This window comes from Marmota monax, unplaced genomic scaffold (genome assembly GCF_021218885.2).
Source record: "Marmota monax isolate L192 unplaced genomic scaffold, Marmota_monax_Labrador192_F-V1.1 WCK01_AAM20220418_F8-fsc00064, whole genome shotgun sequence".
In the NCBI taxonomy this organism is placed as follows: Eukaryota; Metazoa; Chordata; class Mammalia; order Rodentia; family Sciuridae; genus Marmota; species Marmota monax.
The window spans coordinates 1192367-1206441 of NW_026694542.1; the positions used below are offsets into that span (position 1 = coordinate 1192367).

The 14075-nt window shown below is 45.2% G+C and overlaps 1 non-coding gene across 1 annotated transcript; it reads left to right on the forward strand.

Annotated features, from left to right (window-relative positions):
* Window positions 1–13638: 13638 nt before the first annotated feature.
* Trnaa-cgc (transfer RNA alanine (anticodon CGC)) lies at window positions 13639–13711 on the forward strand. Its single transcript has one exon. It is a non-coding gene; the product is annotated as a tRNA-Ala (tRNA).
* Window positions 13712–14075: the final 364 nt, after the last annotated feature.

The following is a 14075-nucleotide window of genomic DNA, read 5'->3' on the forward strand; positions in this document are numbered from 1 at the left end:
TGGGGAAATTTTTAAAAATACTAATGCTTGGTTCCACCCCTTAAATTCTGCCCTGGGGAACAGCCTGGACAGACGGCTTTTTAAAAACTCCGCAAATAATTCAATGTGCAACCCAGGTTGGACACGATTAGTTTTAAACACTGATGAAAACAGCAAAACAATAACAACACCTGGGCTCCAGAATGTCTGAAGTATTTTGTTGGGATGTGTGTTGGGGGGGGGGGGGTGGTGTTCCTGGCATCACATTTTTTTAAAGTTTCCTGTTGTGAAGAGTCAAGGTGAAGAGTCAATGATGTATGAAGTCACTCATGCTTGGGGAGAAGAGTAAAAATAATTCAGAACTGGAAGCAAAAGAATCAAGTCCAGTGGTTTCTACTGTCTGCAAAACAGTCCACCAGCACCTGGAGCGCTTTTTAATGACACGGATTCCTGGAGATTGTGATCTTATAGATTTAATGCAGGGCTGGAAAGTCTTCAATTCCTCCAGCAAACTGTGAAGGCCACCAAATTTGGAAACCCTTCAGCTAACCCACCTTGTTTTACAAAGGAGGAAACCATATCTGATTGAATGCATTTTTCTCAGGATCCTGGAGCTGATTAAGAAGAGAGTTGAGGGCTGGGTAAGTAGCTCCCGTGATAGAACACCTGCCTAGCATGCACAAGGCCCTGGGTTCCATGCAGCACTGAAAAAAAAAAAAAAAAAGAAAGAAAGGAAAAAAGAAAGTTAACTCCTATCTTCCACTCACTGTTCTTTTCATCCATTTCCAAACAGAAGATCTTTGCTGCTGTTTTGAAAAGACATTGGACAGTTTAAAGACAGTTTAAACACTGCGTTTGTGTGCAGTGATTTCAGGAATGGGAAGTTTTCTGTTTGACTTTGTGTGTGGACAGCAGAGCAGAGGAGATATGAAAAAAAAAAAAAAAGTCTGTTACATTCCATGTGGGTCTGACTGGCTCAATGACCTTGAACAGGTAAGCTACTATCAGTGTCAACTGCCCCATCTGTAAGAGAGGATCATAAAGCATGTCCACAAATTCTTTAATTCTCTAAGAGATGAAGATCTCTTTCTCCTTGAGTGTTGGCTATACTTAGAAACCAGCTTCTAATGAGCAGGATGTGGAGGAGGTGATGGTGGGTGGGTTCTGAGGCTGGGTCACAAGATACAAGGTGGCTTCCTCTTTGCTTTCTCTCTTGAATCACTTGATCTGAGAGAAGCCAGCTGCCATGTCAGTATGAGGCTCAAGCAGCCCTACAGAGAGGCCCACCTGGGGAATAATTGAGGTTTCCTGTCAACAACTCAAACTGCCTTTCGGGAATTGCAAGTTAGACAAGACACTTTACAAGTGGCTCTGCTGGCCCTGATTCAGGCTTCAGATGATTGCTACTCTTGCCATTGTCTTTTGTTGTTGTTGTTGTTGGGTGCTGGAATTGAACCCGAGTCTCATGCACATGTTCTACCACTAAGGTACATTCCCAGTCCCCCATCAATGTCTTGACTATAACTTCATGACAGGCCTTGAACCAGAACCTCCCTGCTAAACCATTTCTGATTCCTGATTCTCAGATATGAGAAAATATGTACTTGTCTGAAATGACTAAGTTTGGGGGTAATTTGTTACACAGCCCAAGTAACTAATACACAGATCTTTTAAATGCACTGGGATTCATATGCTAACATTTGTAGAACAGTTTAGTTAACTCGGACTAAATGAACTGCATATTTGATATACAGTAGCGATCGTGTATTATTAATGTTACCAGATTGCAACACATTTCATGTTCAATTAGCTGAAATGCTCTTTCTGGAGCATGGCTTCGCTCATCTTCTTATCCCCACTGCATACTTAGAAAAGGTCACTGTCAAGATATAAAAGTATATATATGATTTAAATGTCTTGACTCAGTTACTAACAACCATGAGCGTGTTTTCAAATTGGAAAAGCAAGATTAATTTCAACTTGCTCTTTTTCACACAATGCTCTTTGTTTACTTTTCGGTATTGCATTTCACTGCCACGCCGGGCGCCTCTCTTATTAAAGAGTCTGTTCATTTATCCCTCGCCCCGTAGTCTCACAAGCCTTACTTTTAAAAATGGACACGCCAGACTCTGCACCAGAAAAGCAAGCCATATTTTTACTAGAAAATATTTAGCAAGATGAGTTTTTAATTCATGAAAATTTCACCAAGTATAAATTCCACGTCAAAAAGTAATGGGCCCTTTGTATTTCCTTTAAATAAATAAATAGCTTCTTTCCTCAAGAATTATGACTTCTGAGCATGCTCTTAAATTCAGGGCTGGTTTGTTTTCTTCGAAGAAATAGAAAATAAGCGTGTGCGTAGAGATCCTAAGTGGGTCCTGCCTCTGGTTTGGTATAATATGGAGAGTCAAGATGCTACCTTTCTAATAAAGTAATAACTGGAGGTATAAAATACCCGGAAAATCTAAAAAAAAAAAAAGTGAAAGGTGGGAGGCCGAGGGAAAGTGAAACTATATTTTTCAAATGCCCTTGACTGATCTAACATATAAATATCTTCAGGAATCATGTATTTTCTCCAAACACTGTTTGATGTATTGAGGGACACAAAGGTCTATTTTGTTGATATAATAGAGAAGTTGTTTCATATTTATTTCTTTTTCCAAATCGGGGAGGAAAATGCAAAATTTTCCCTAATGGAGGGGGAAAACAAACCTAAAATGTGTTTAACCAACATTTTTCTTTTTTTCCCCTTTCCAGTTTCCCATTGGGCATGGCTAGGAATCTAAAGAGCTTTCCTCCCCTTCATCCCCCTCGGCCTTCCTCCTTCCTTATAAACTCCAAATCATCCTGCCCAACCTAGGCGCATGCATGCGGCTGAGTAGGGAAGTGGGGGGGTGGAGGTTGCAAATGAATATTGCTGTGAATGACGGACCACAGCAGAGGACCCACAGCAGAGATGCAATGAGGGTACAGATCAGAAAGCTCTCACCTTTAGGAGCTGCAAAAGGTGGGCTGGGAGTTGAGGCTGGCTCTGGCCCCTCCAAGGGGCGGCTTCCTGGGGGAACCTGCCCTGCCCATCCGGTGAGCCCCCTCCCCATGTCTCTCAAGGTATCTGTGCTGGTGTGGTAGGTGCAAAGACTAGCCTCAGGAATTAAACAGGAAGTTGCCTTTCTCATTAAAATATCCCAGGGCTGCTCTCCCAGGTCCCTTTAAAGCGGTTTAACTGCTGTTTGCCATTCTGTCATTGTTATCCTGATATAGGGAGGTAAATATTTTATTAAACATCCTCACTGCCCGGCAGTTAGGGAGCCCTTTGCCGCCTGGACCTGGCTGTGGCCCAGCACTACCCGGGAGTGTGCAAGAACGGTGGGCTGCCCTGACAGAGTAATGGCACTAGACCCACCGTTCTGTCCGGTTCTCTCCACCTGGAAACTATTTTCTCGGTGGCCTCTCAGGTTTGATCTTCCATTTCTTCTTTTTTTTTAATCAGTCACCAACTTCGTCTTGATGAAAGGTGCCGGGCCCTCAGAAGAAAATAGCTGTGCCTTTTAACTCCAGCTGGAAACTGTTGACACGGTGCCACCGTCACCTTCCCTTACGCCTCTGTACCAGCCTTGGAACTTACCCCGACTCCTCTGAGACCTACCTTGCCAAATAGAAATCTAAATATCACAGCTGGAAATACCTAGGGCCTCCACACTCGGGGCCCTTCACACTCTCTACACATTATGCCCATGACCTTCCAACATCCCTATAGTCATTTTCACACACACACACCGCCCCCCAGACTCAGAGCCCTCATCCCCTTATGGATCTGCCCACAACTAGTTCACAGACCCACAAATGACATGTTCTTTGGGGCCAACATTGGGCCTGCTTTTACAAAATTGTTTGATTCTTACCATTTACAAAGTTGAGGCGGCCAAAGTAGCATTAAGTCCATGGTTATCGGGTCAACCCATCACATACTTGGGTCTTCAGGAGGCCAACCCCACAAGATCTGTTTTTGTGTGACCAAGTCCCACTTTGGAGGATCGTGGGTATGAGCGCCCTCGTCTGGTGAGCAGAGGAAACGCCTTCTAGCATTTGCGTTCCCTCTAAAGGCAGAGCAGAGAAGCAGGGTCTAGCTTCACAGCCTCCAATTCCAGAGTTCAGGGCCCTGCTACCAAATTCTGAGAGCACGGGCTCAGATATGGAGAGGTTTCCTGGAGTTGAGGCTAAGACCCACCACAATAGCCCACGCTGCATTTTCTGCAGTTACTCATCAGCTAATTCCAAGAGGCTGAAAAAAACTAGGGGAAGGAAGGAGAGGCAGAAAGCGCTGTGCTCTCTGAAGAGGGAATTCAAATGGGTCGGAATCCAATCTATTTAGCCAAGTCTGGTATTGACACACACAGAGGGACAGAGCCGGGGAAAGTGAAGGAAAAAGGAACGCTAGATGTAAGGACGACAAAGGATAGACTCCAGCACAAATTGCTGAGCAAGACGTTCATGCTAAAAATAATACTGCTTGGAGAGGGCATTAGAAAGAGAAGGGTGGCCGTGTCCACGGGTGGGGGGGAACAAGGGGCTCTGTGTAGCAACACCCGGAATGAGAACAAGATAAAGGCAGCACCATCATCTGGGGGTGGGGGTGGGGTTGAGGTTAGGAATGAGCACGAAAATAATTTAAAATGAAACAAAATTAATTTCATCACCATCTTCTCACTTCTGTGGATGTGTTGGTGCTCCCTGGGCCCCCTCCACAGTGACTGGCCATGCCTCTGGGTTCTGAACAGGCGCCCCAGATCCCAGCACCCACTCAGCAAATGCCACATGAGGAAGGAGGGTAAGACCTGGTTTTACATCTAGTAGTGTGGGGCCCAGAAAATCATGAGCATTCAAAGAAATCAATTGCCCTCGTGTCTGATGGGGAGGCCTGGCCTGAGAGAAGGCGCTCATGAGGAAGACCCAGGGGAGGGGGAAGCTGATCACCAGCCTGATGTGAACCTAGAGTGAGAGGAGGCTGTTGAGAACCCTAATGCAATCTTAGGCTCTATTAATAGCACAGCAGAGTGTGGAAGGAGGGAAGCAATAATCCCAGTGCGAGCCAGAGGGTCAGGCCACATGCAGTTTTATGCTCAGTCCTGCGGGCTATATTTTAAGAAAGACACTGGCAAATTCAAGCCTGTTTGGACGAGCATGAAAAGGATTGGACGTGGGTATTTAGACAGCATCGCGATGAGCTTTACAATCCTTTTTACAATTGGCAATATCGAAATGATTATTGCAATAAAGCCACGGACTCTCAGGAGCCAGCACCAGGAATCCTGTTTCAGTGTTTACTGAACCTCCTTGAGCTTTGGGGTCCCCTCTCCATAGAAAGGGGATAAGACCCTACCCAGCCTGCTTCCAAGCAACGTTTGAAGGGTAGTCTGCTCAGTTGGGCCAGTGTGTACTGAGCATCTGTGGAGGTCCCAGCTGTGTGCCAGGCCAAAGGGACACAAAGAGGAACACAGCATGTGTGTCTTTGAAGAGCCAGAAGTTTAGTAGGACAGACAGGCCCATAAGCAGGTACTTTGCATACAATGTGACAGATGATGATAGATACATGCATTGCTTTGAAATGAGAGGCAGTTAATTTCTTATAAGGAAAGAGTGACAGGAGAGAAAAACTGAGTTCCCTGTGGACATTGTACTACCAAGTGCAGAGAGAAAAGAAATCATCAGAGATCAGGAAAGAGAGGCTGTGAGCAAGAGAAGGGTAGAGCCAGGAAAGCTCAGGGCCACCAAAGACAATCAAAGGGTCTAGATAGGGTCAGATGCCATCAAGAAGTCAAGGAGGAGGAAGGAGGAGGTTAGAATATCTCTAGATTGTGGATGTGGAGATTAGGAATCCATCCTTAGTGATCAAGAAATATCTCTCAGGAAAATGATGAAGTCAGAGGTGGCCTTCGTTTGGGAAGTTGGTAGAAGGATGCATTTATTGGGCACCCGCTGCATACTTCGCATGTTGTCACACGTTACAGAAATTCAAAAAGCAAAGGATTTTGTTGAAGCCCGTCTCAATCCTGGTGGTGACTTATGGTAACCCTCTATGTTCACTAAGGAATAGTGGAAGACAGACGCAGCTGAGGGAGGCAGACAGAATGGTGGCTTCAATGGCCAGTTGGGCTGACCTACGATGATGTTCCTTATGGTCACATTCGAGGGCCAGAAGAAAACAAAACAAAAAAAAAACGTGTTTGTGCACTCCACATACAGCGAGCCTCATCCTCTTCTCCCCGTTTCCCTCGATTCTTGGGTGGGTTCCTTTCTGAGAAGTGTTTCCAAGCACGATTCCTGTCTTAACACCACCTCTCGCGTTTGCTCCCATTTTGTTATTTACCGGTGAAATTAATATTACTCTTCACCCTGCTCACATTCCGGATCCAAGGCGCGTTTTTTTTCATCAGTGGGTTTGTGTTTGGTTGATTAGTTATTCATGTATAATGTAAGAGGACAAGAGCTGTAATACAGAGAAATGATTGTGGCGAAGGCAGGCATACAAGCTCTGGGGTGGCTCCTTTTTTTCTTCTTTTCCTGTGTGTCGGCGGGTGGGAGGCAGGTTAGTGGAGGCATTTGGATTACTTGCAGATGGTTGAAACTCTCCCCTCACTGAGCTGGTAGCTGACGCAAAATGGGGGATTCAAACAGCGGCTGTGGATGGCGGCCCCTCCCCTGGCTCCTAGACCTGAGTCTCTGCAGCACCTGAGTTTCCCCGACTACGTCAGGTCCAACGCATCTTTTAGACATTGGTTTCTTTCACGGGTTGAATTTTCACAAAGAGGGGTTGACCCTCTAGACTAGCTCTTCTTCCCATTTGCCTTCTCAGCTTCCCCAGAATATCTGATCCCATCACAGTCAAAGAGGTCTTTAGACCAAGAAGTTCCCTCAGGTGGCTTTGCACTGTGCGGAACACCTTTTTGCTGTGACCTGAAAAATTCTGCATGATCTTGGTCTGTTTTTCCAACCCTGGGTTGACCCCTTTCCTTTCTCAAACAAAATGAGTAAGTCCTCCTTCCAAAAGCACTCTTTTCATACATGCTTGCTTTTTAATTTTTTTTCTCCCCACGGTATTAAGGATTGAACCCAGTGGGGCTCTACCACCGTGCTACATCCTTTGTAACTTTTTTTTTGGGGGGGGGTAATTGCTCAGGTGGCCTCAAACTTCCCACCCTCCTGCTTCAACCTCCCAAATAGCTGTGGTTATAGGAGTGCACCACTGCATCAGGCTTGGTCCTTTTCTTGGATTATGTATTCTTTCTCCAGGGTATCTCCTTTTCCTTCCCAAACTCTTAGTTTAACGACAACCTGTCTATCTATCTTTCTTTTCTTTTTTTTAATAAGTAACTTTATTTTTTTAATTTTAGGTGAGCACAGTATCTTTATTTTTTATCTTTATGTGGTGCTGAGGATCGAACCCAGTGCCTCATGCATGCTAGGCAAGCACTCTACCACTGAGCCACACCCCAGCCCATTCTTTCTTTTTTTTTTATTTTGTATTTTTTATGTTAATGGACCTTTATTTTATTCATTTATTTATATGTGGTGCTGAGAATTGAACCCAGTGCCCCACACATGATAGGCAAGTGCTCTACCACTGAGCCATAACCCCAGCCCATTATTTTGTAATTTTTTATTTTACTTTTTTGCCACTGAGCCACATCCCCAGCCCTATTTTGTGTTTTATTTAGAGACAGGGTCTCATGGAGTTGCTTAGCACCTCACTTTTGCTGAGGCTGGCTTTGAAGACACGATCCTCCTGCCTCAGCCTCCCTAGGCGTGGGGATTACAGGCGTGTGCCACCGCACCCGACTCCCAAGGCCTTTTCTGACCCACTTCTCTAAAGTTGCCTCTTCGTCTACGGCTTCCTAGTTCATTTCCTCCTTTATTTCCCGCACTGCACTCAACACCATCTGAAGTTACCTTGCTTATTTATTTCTTTCCTAGAGAATTATCCAAAAACTCCATTAGAGGCAAGCCTTGCCTGTGCAGTTCACGCTGAGCCTCTGGCACCTAGAACAATGTGCACGGGGCAGGAGATCAACAAGTATTTGTCGAATGAATGAACCCTAAATTTCTATAATTCTCTTCCAAAGGGCAGCTCTATTTTAAGAAAACCCAACATTAAAATATCAACCGAGAAAAGGGACACACTAAAGAGGTGATTATTTAAATTACAAGGTGGACTCCTTGACGTAGGAAAGTTTCTTCCTCTCTTTTTAACAACTGTCTATAAAGGCTAGGGAGAAGGGCAAGGTAACACCGGAACCTAGAATATTCTCTGCCCACCCCGCATCATTTCCTATCACATTATCCTATTTTTTTCTTCTCCCTAGCACTTCTCACTCTCTGAAGTTATTGTGTTAATTTATGTTTCCTTGTGAATTGCCTGCTGCCTGCCCCCATTCACAGGGCACAGACCTGCATGTGCCTGGCTCAAAGTAGGTGTGCGGACAACAGTTGTTGGATAAGTGAGTGTCAAGCACTTAGATGTAAAGAAACCAGGCAGGATGAGCATGTGATGCAATAAAATACCAAAACATGAACCTGTTCACGGAAACGCGGGCTGCAGAGAACTCTTGAGCGAGAGGGCTGTGACCGGAAGGGTGAAGAGCCAGCTGCCACACAGGGAGCCAAGCGTGAATTCCATCTATTTGCAACCTATTCCCTCCCACTGTCAGGGTCATCCCAGAGTGGACAGGGAAGTGGGGCACACAGGACCCACTTCCCTGGATCAGCACACAAGGCCGGATCTGAGGGGGCAGCAGGCTGTGCCCGGATGTCTCAGGCCATCAGCAATTCCCTGAGGTCTACCAGGAGCTGCCAGGAGCAGCCAGGATCACCCTGCGTCTGGCATGGGAGGGCCTTGGTTGTTTTTCTTGCTCCTGAGATGATCTTGACTTAACCCTGTTCCAACCAGCACCCGTTCTGGGGAAAACATTGTGCTAGCTGCAGTAGGTGGTAGAGAGGCCACAGGTATGTCACCTGTCTCCAAGCTTCAGACTGCTGTGGGTGGATTAGTGGAGAGCAAAGATGGCTCTCAAACAGGATGGAGGAGCCAGGTGGCAAGGGACAGGGAGACAGCACTCTGAAGTGACAGACAGGGAAGCAGAGAGCCCGTGCTGGAGGTATCCTTGTGGAAGAAGGCCAGCCAGGGTGGCTTGGGGACCCCAGGGAGCTCTGTTGTTCTGGAGGCGGGTGGGGTCTAAGGGTGGATGCAAGAAGAGCAATTTATTACTAAAAGTTCCAGTAAAATCCCTCAGAACAGATACCTGAAGCCAGCAGCTGGAGTCATAAATGAGGTGGCTTTCCAAGAGTGTGGCTGGAGAGCATTGTCGCAGCTGTACTAAAAGGGGAGGAAAATTGGCAGACAGGGCCAAGGCAGCACCACGGAAATGGAAAAGAAGTCCAGAAAGGGATTTGGGTGGGTCGAAATGGAACAAAATCATAAATGATCCTTGACAGGTGTGTGTGTAAGGGCGGGGGTTGCAAGTAGAAGGATTTTTTTTTTTTTTTTAATTTCCTTGTGGTAGTTAATTGTAGACGCCAACTTGACCGGATTAAGGAATCCCTAGAAACCTGGAGGAGCATTATTCTGTCTTCAAGGGGGCTTCCAGAGGATGTCAGCCTGTGCGTCTGAGTGGATGGGGTGGGAGGACCTACCTTCAATGTGGATGGGTGCCACACCACCAGCCAGGGGCCTGGAGAGGATAACACAGAGGCAAATCCATCTTTTCTCTGAGAGATGGGATAGACGTTTTTTTTACTCCTTTGGACGTCAGTACTCCAGCCATCCCGCTTTTGGACTCCACCTCTCTCATCAGAACCCCATTGCTCCTTTGAGCTCTCAGGCGAGGGCCTCAGACCAAGAGACACACTAGTGACTTCCCTGGTTTGAAGCCTCCAGACTTGGACTAAGCCACACTACCAGCACCCTAGGGTCTGCAGCCTGCAGATGGGACTACTCAGCCTTGGTGATCACATGAGACAATTCCCCTAGTAAATCCTAGGTACCTGGAGTATTCAAATTCAAATGGACAGACAGTGGAATGGCTGATACCAGGACTTGGAGGAGGGAACAGGAATTACTATTTCATGGGTATGGGGTTGAGTTTGAGATAAATAAAGCTTTTTTTTTTTTTTTAAATAGATTCAAAAGTTGTGGAAATAGATAGTAGTAATGGTAGTATAACAATGTGAATATTCTTATTATCACTGCATGGTACTCTTGAACGTGGTTAAAAGGGTAAATATTGCCAGGCGCAGTGGCACACATCTCTAACCCCAGCAACTCAGGAGGCTGAGGCAAGAGGAGCACAAGTTCAACACCAGACTCAGCAATTTAGCAAGGCCCTAAGCAACTTGGTGAGATTCTAATTCAAAAAAAAAAAAAAAAAAAAAGACCAGATTTCACTCAGTGGTAAAGTGCCTCTGGGCTTGATCCAGTATGATATATATATAGATATAGATAGATATAGATATATAAATAACATTAAATTTTTTGCAATGTGTATTTTGCCACAATAAAAGAAGTTAACATGGAAAAATAAACAAGCCAAGAATATCCAAGATACTTCTAAAAAAGGAAAGAAGAGATTAAACACTTCCAGACATTAACATCGATAATAAAAACTCAAGAATTAAGATAGTGTGGCCCTGGCGCCTGGTGACACAGCCAGAGCATTGAGACAGAACAGCCCAGAAGCAGGCTCCAACCATCGGAGACTTTCCTACTTGAGAACAGTGGCATCTGGGAGCCGGCGCTGGGAATCACAGGAGCCATCCAGAAAGAACAATGTTGGATTCTTATCTCATACTTACAGCAGGAAGAACTCAAATGCAGAGAAGATTTCAGTGCAAAACATAACCCCGTGAGGGCTGGAGGGAGCCATGGGGGCCTTGCAACCTCAGAGGGTGTACGTTGAGCTGTGACATCACGTCAGTCCTCTGCCTTCCCTGGGCCTGTGTCACAGGGGTGGGGTACGCCTGGTAGGAACTGATATGTGCCAAGGCCTGAGGACAATGCCTGGCACACACAAAGGACTCAGCAAGTGACCATGACCTAATCAAGACCACCCTCACCCCATCAAAGAGGAGGACGTTGTTCAGACTGGTGTGGGAAAAGTATCAAGATGCTAACTAAGTGAAAAAAAAAAAAAAGAGCGATGTGTACAATATACTATCCTTGATTTTACAAAGGGACCGCAGGAAAAAATTCACATGTGCATATATAGCTACTTATATTTGCAAGGGTACATTCATACACACGTGTACCTACTTATATTTGCAAGAGTGTATAGTCTCCCCCCCACCCTTTCTCACACGCACTCTAAACATCTGTGGCCAGACTGTGGCACTGAACAACTCCAGGGGGCACAATCCATTGTATTCTATGTCAATGGCATCCCGGGAGCTCAATACAAACAGTGTCCCTGGGAGTTGTGCAGTGTGGTCGCCCTGCTAACACGGCTGCATGAGGGTAACATATCTTTTGGAAGAATACAGAGAATGAAATAACACTGGTTGCCCGTGGGGAAAGGCATGTAGGTGGCCTGGAACACAGGTGAGAAGGAGACTTTGCACAGTACAGTCGTGGTGGCCTCTCAATTTGGACTGAGTACATGTGTAATGGAATATTCCTCCCCCAGAGAGTAAATAAAAGGAGTTGTAAAAATAAATACACACATATAAAAATAATACATAAAAGTAACAGTACACATCAGAGAACTGGGGAGATACCAAAAATAATGAAGGGGGAAAAATCCCATTGAAGCATGATTTTTGGTTTCCCCTGGTCTCTGTGTTGACTTGGGTCTGTCTGGACACAGAAGTATAGCATCGTGTGGGCCAGGAGTGGGCAAGCTATGGGCCCTGGTGAGATCTGAGCTATCGTTTGTTGTTGTTTTGTGTTACGAGGGATTGAATCCAGGGGTGCTGTACCACTACACTACATCCCCAGCCCCATTTTAATTATTTTATTTTGAAATAGGGATTCACTAACTTGCCAAGGGTCTTGCTCAATCACCCAAGCTGGCCCTGAACTGGCTATCCTCCTGCCTCAGTCTCCCAAGTCACTGGAATGACAGGCATGTGCCACCACACCCGGCTTTCCAGCACCTTTTATATTTTACTTTGAGGCAGGATCTTGCTAAATTTCCCAAGTTGGCCTTGAACTTTCAATCCTCCAGCCTTAGTGTCCAAGTTGCTGGGAATACAGGCATGCACCACCACTCCCAGCCCAGGTGTCTTTTACAGAGGATTTCTTCAAACCAGGATCCAGTCGAGAGCCATGCATTGCATTTCTGTGTCTCTTCTGTCCCTTAGAGATTATAGCAGGATGTACTCCAGCCCCCGTCTACCACTCCCACCCCCATTTTCTTTAACCATGACTTGTTAAGGAGACCAGCCTGGATAAACAGTATATTATATAGCTGAATGATTCATACTTGTGCACCTATTTCCTTATTTCTGGATGCTTCTGTGAATTTTAATGCTTCCCTCATATAAACAACGCTGTTTTCCTTTCAGTGCTGAGTATCGATCGGATCTTGTCACAGCGACATAAGCTCTCACCAATAACTACACCCCCAGACCTTCTTTTAAAATTTATTTTGAGACAGGTTCTCATGAAATTGCCCAGGCTGGACTTGAACTTTGGATCCTCCTGCCTCCTCTGGAGTAGCTGGGATTATGGTATGGCCACACCTGGCTTAAGTGGACATTTTATGAGAATCAGTAGTGTGGGGAGGTATGTCAAGCTACCTAGTGATCAAGCCTATCCAAAGAGCTGGGTGACCTTGGGGAAGTCACTGTACCTTTCTGAGGCTCAGTCTCCTCCTCTATTAAAAAAAAAAAAAAGACAGAAAAAAACCCACAAATATTGGTGTTGGAAATATGGCTCAGTGGTAGAGTGACTGCCTAGCAAAAGCATAAAGCCCTGGGTTTGATCCCTACTAATGCCCCCAAAACAACAACAACAATAAAACCCGTCTACCTAACAGTTTTAGGATACTAAAACAAAACATCGGTCTGTGTCTCTACCAAACTCTGTGAGACCTAATTTCTGAATGAACATTTCATAATGGGCCTCTTTTACTCTACTAAAATGAAATTCATGGATAATACACTTACAAACATAATTCCTTGAAAAAAAATGATGCCCAAATTATGACATAAAGGACAAATAAATATATACAAATATGGATTTCAATCTGTGGATGCCCTATCATAATTCCACTAGAAGACATAAGAAAGAAGTGAAACGATAAGGTGTACAGAATGAGGTGTAAGAATGTATTAGTTAGGTTCAGGGTGTAAGGAAAACCAGGGAGCAGAGATACAGGTGTTCACTACAATGAGAATAATGTCAGGACAAATTATAACAAACAGGACCCATATGTGTATGTCATGTGTGATGAGCAATGAGCATGCCTGGAATCAGCTACTTGGGAGGCTGAGCCAGGGGGATCACAAGTTTGAGGCCGTTCTCTATAAGTTAGTGAGATTCTGTCTCAAAGTAAAAAATCAAGGCTGGGGATATGGCTCAATGGTAGAGCCCCCCTGGGTCTCCTCTCCAGTAGGAAAGGAAGGAAGGAAGGCGCAGAAAAGAAGAAAAGAAAGAATGAGAGGGGGGCTGGGGATATAGCTCAGTTGGTAGAGTGCTTGTTTCGCATGCACAAGGCCCTGGGTTCGATCCCCAGCATCACCAAAAAAGGCGGGGCAGGTAGAGGGATAGGTATAACTGAAGTAAGAATAATGTACCAAGATGAATTAAAGACAATGAAAGTGGAGAAACTGAAGGAAATATTCTCACAAGTAAACCAGGCCTCACTTACTAAAAAGTGAGGCACTAAAGCAGCCCCTATGCTATGACACAAGACAAGGCATGCTGTCCAGTCTCTGAATGTCCCAAGGGACATTTGAAAGTCATATGAGACAGGACAACTATTCTTTGGGTGGGAATTTCCTAGCGGAGTGGGAGTCCAGAGCCCCTGGCATCTCCACTGGTCACCAATAATGGCCCCTTCCAGAATGACAACCCAAACAATTCTTTTGAGTTTTCAAAACACCCT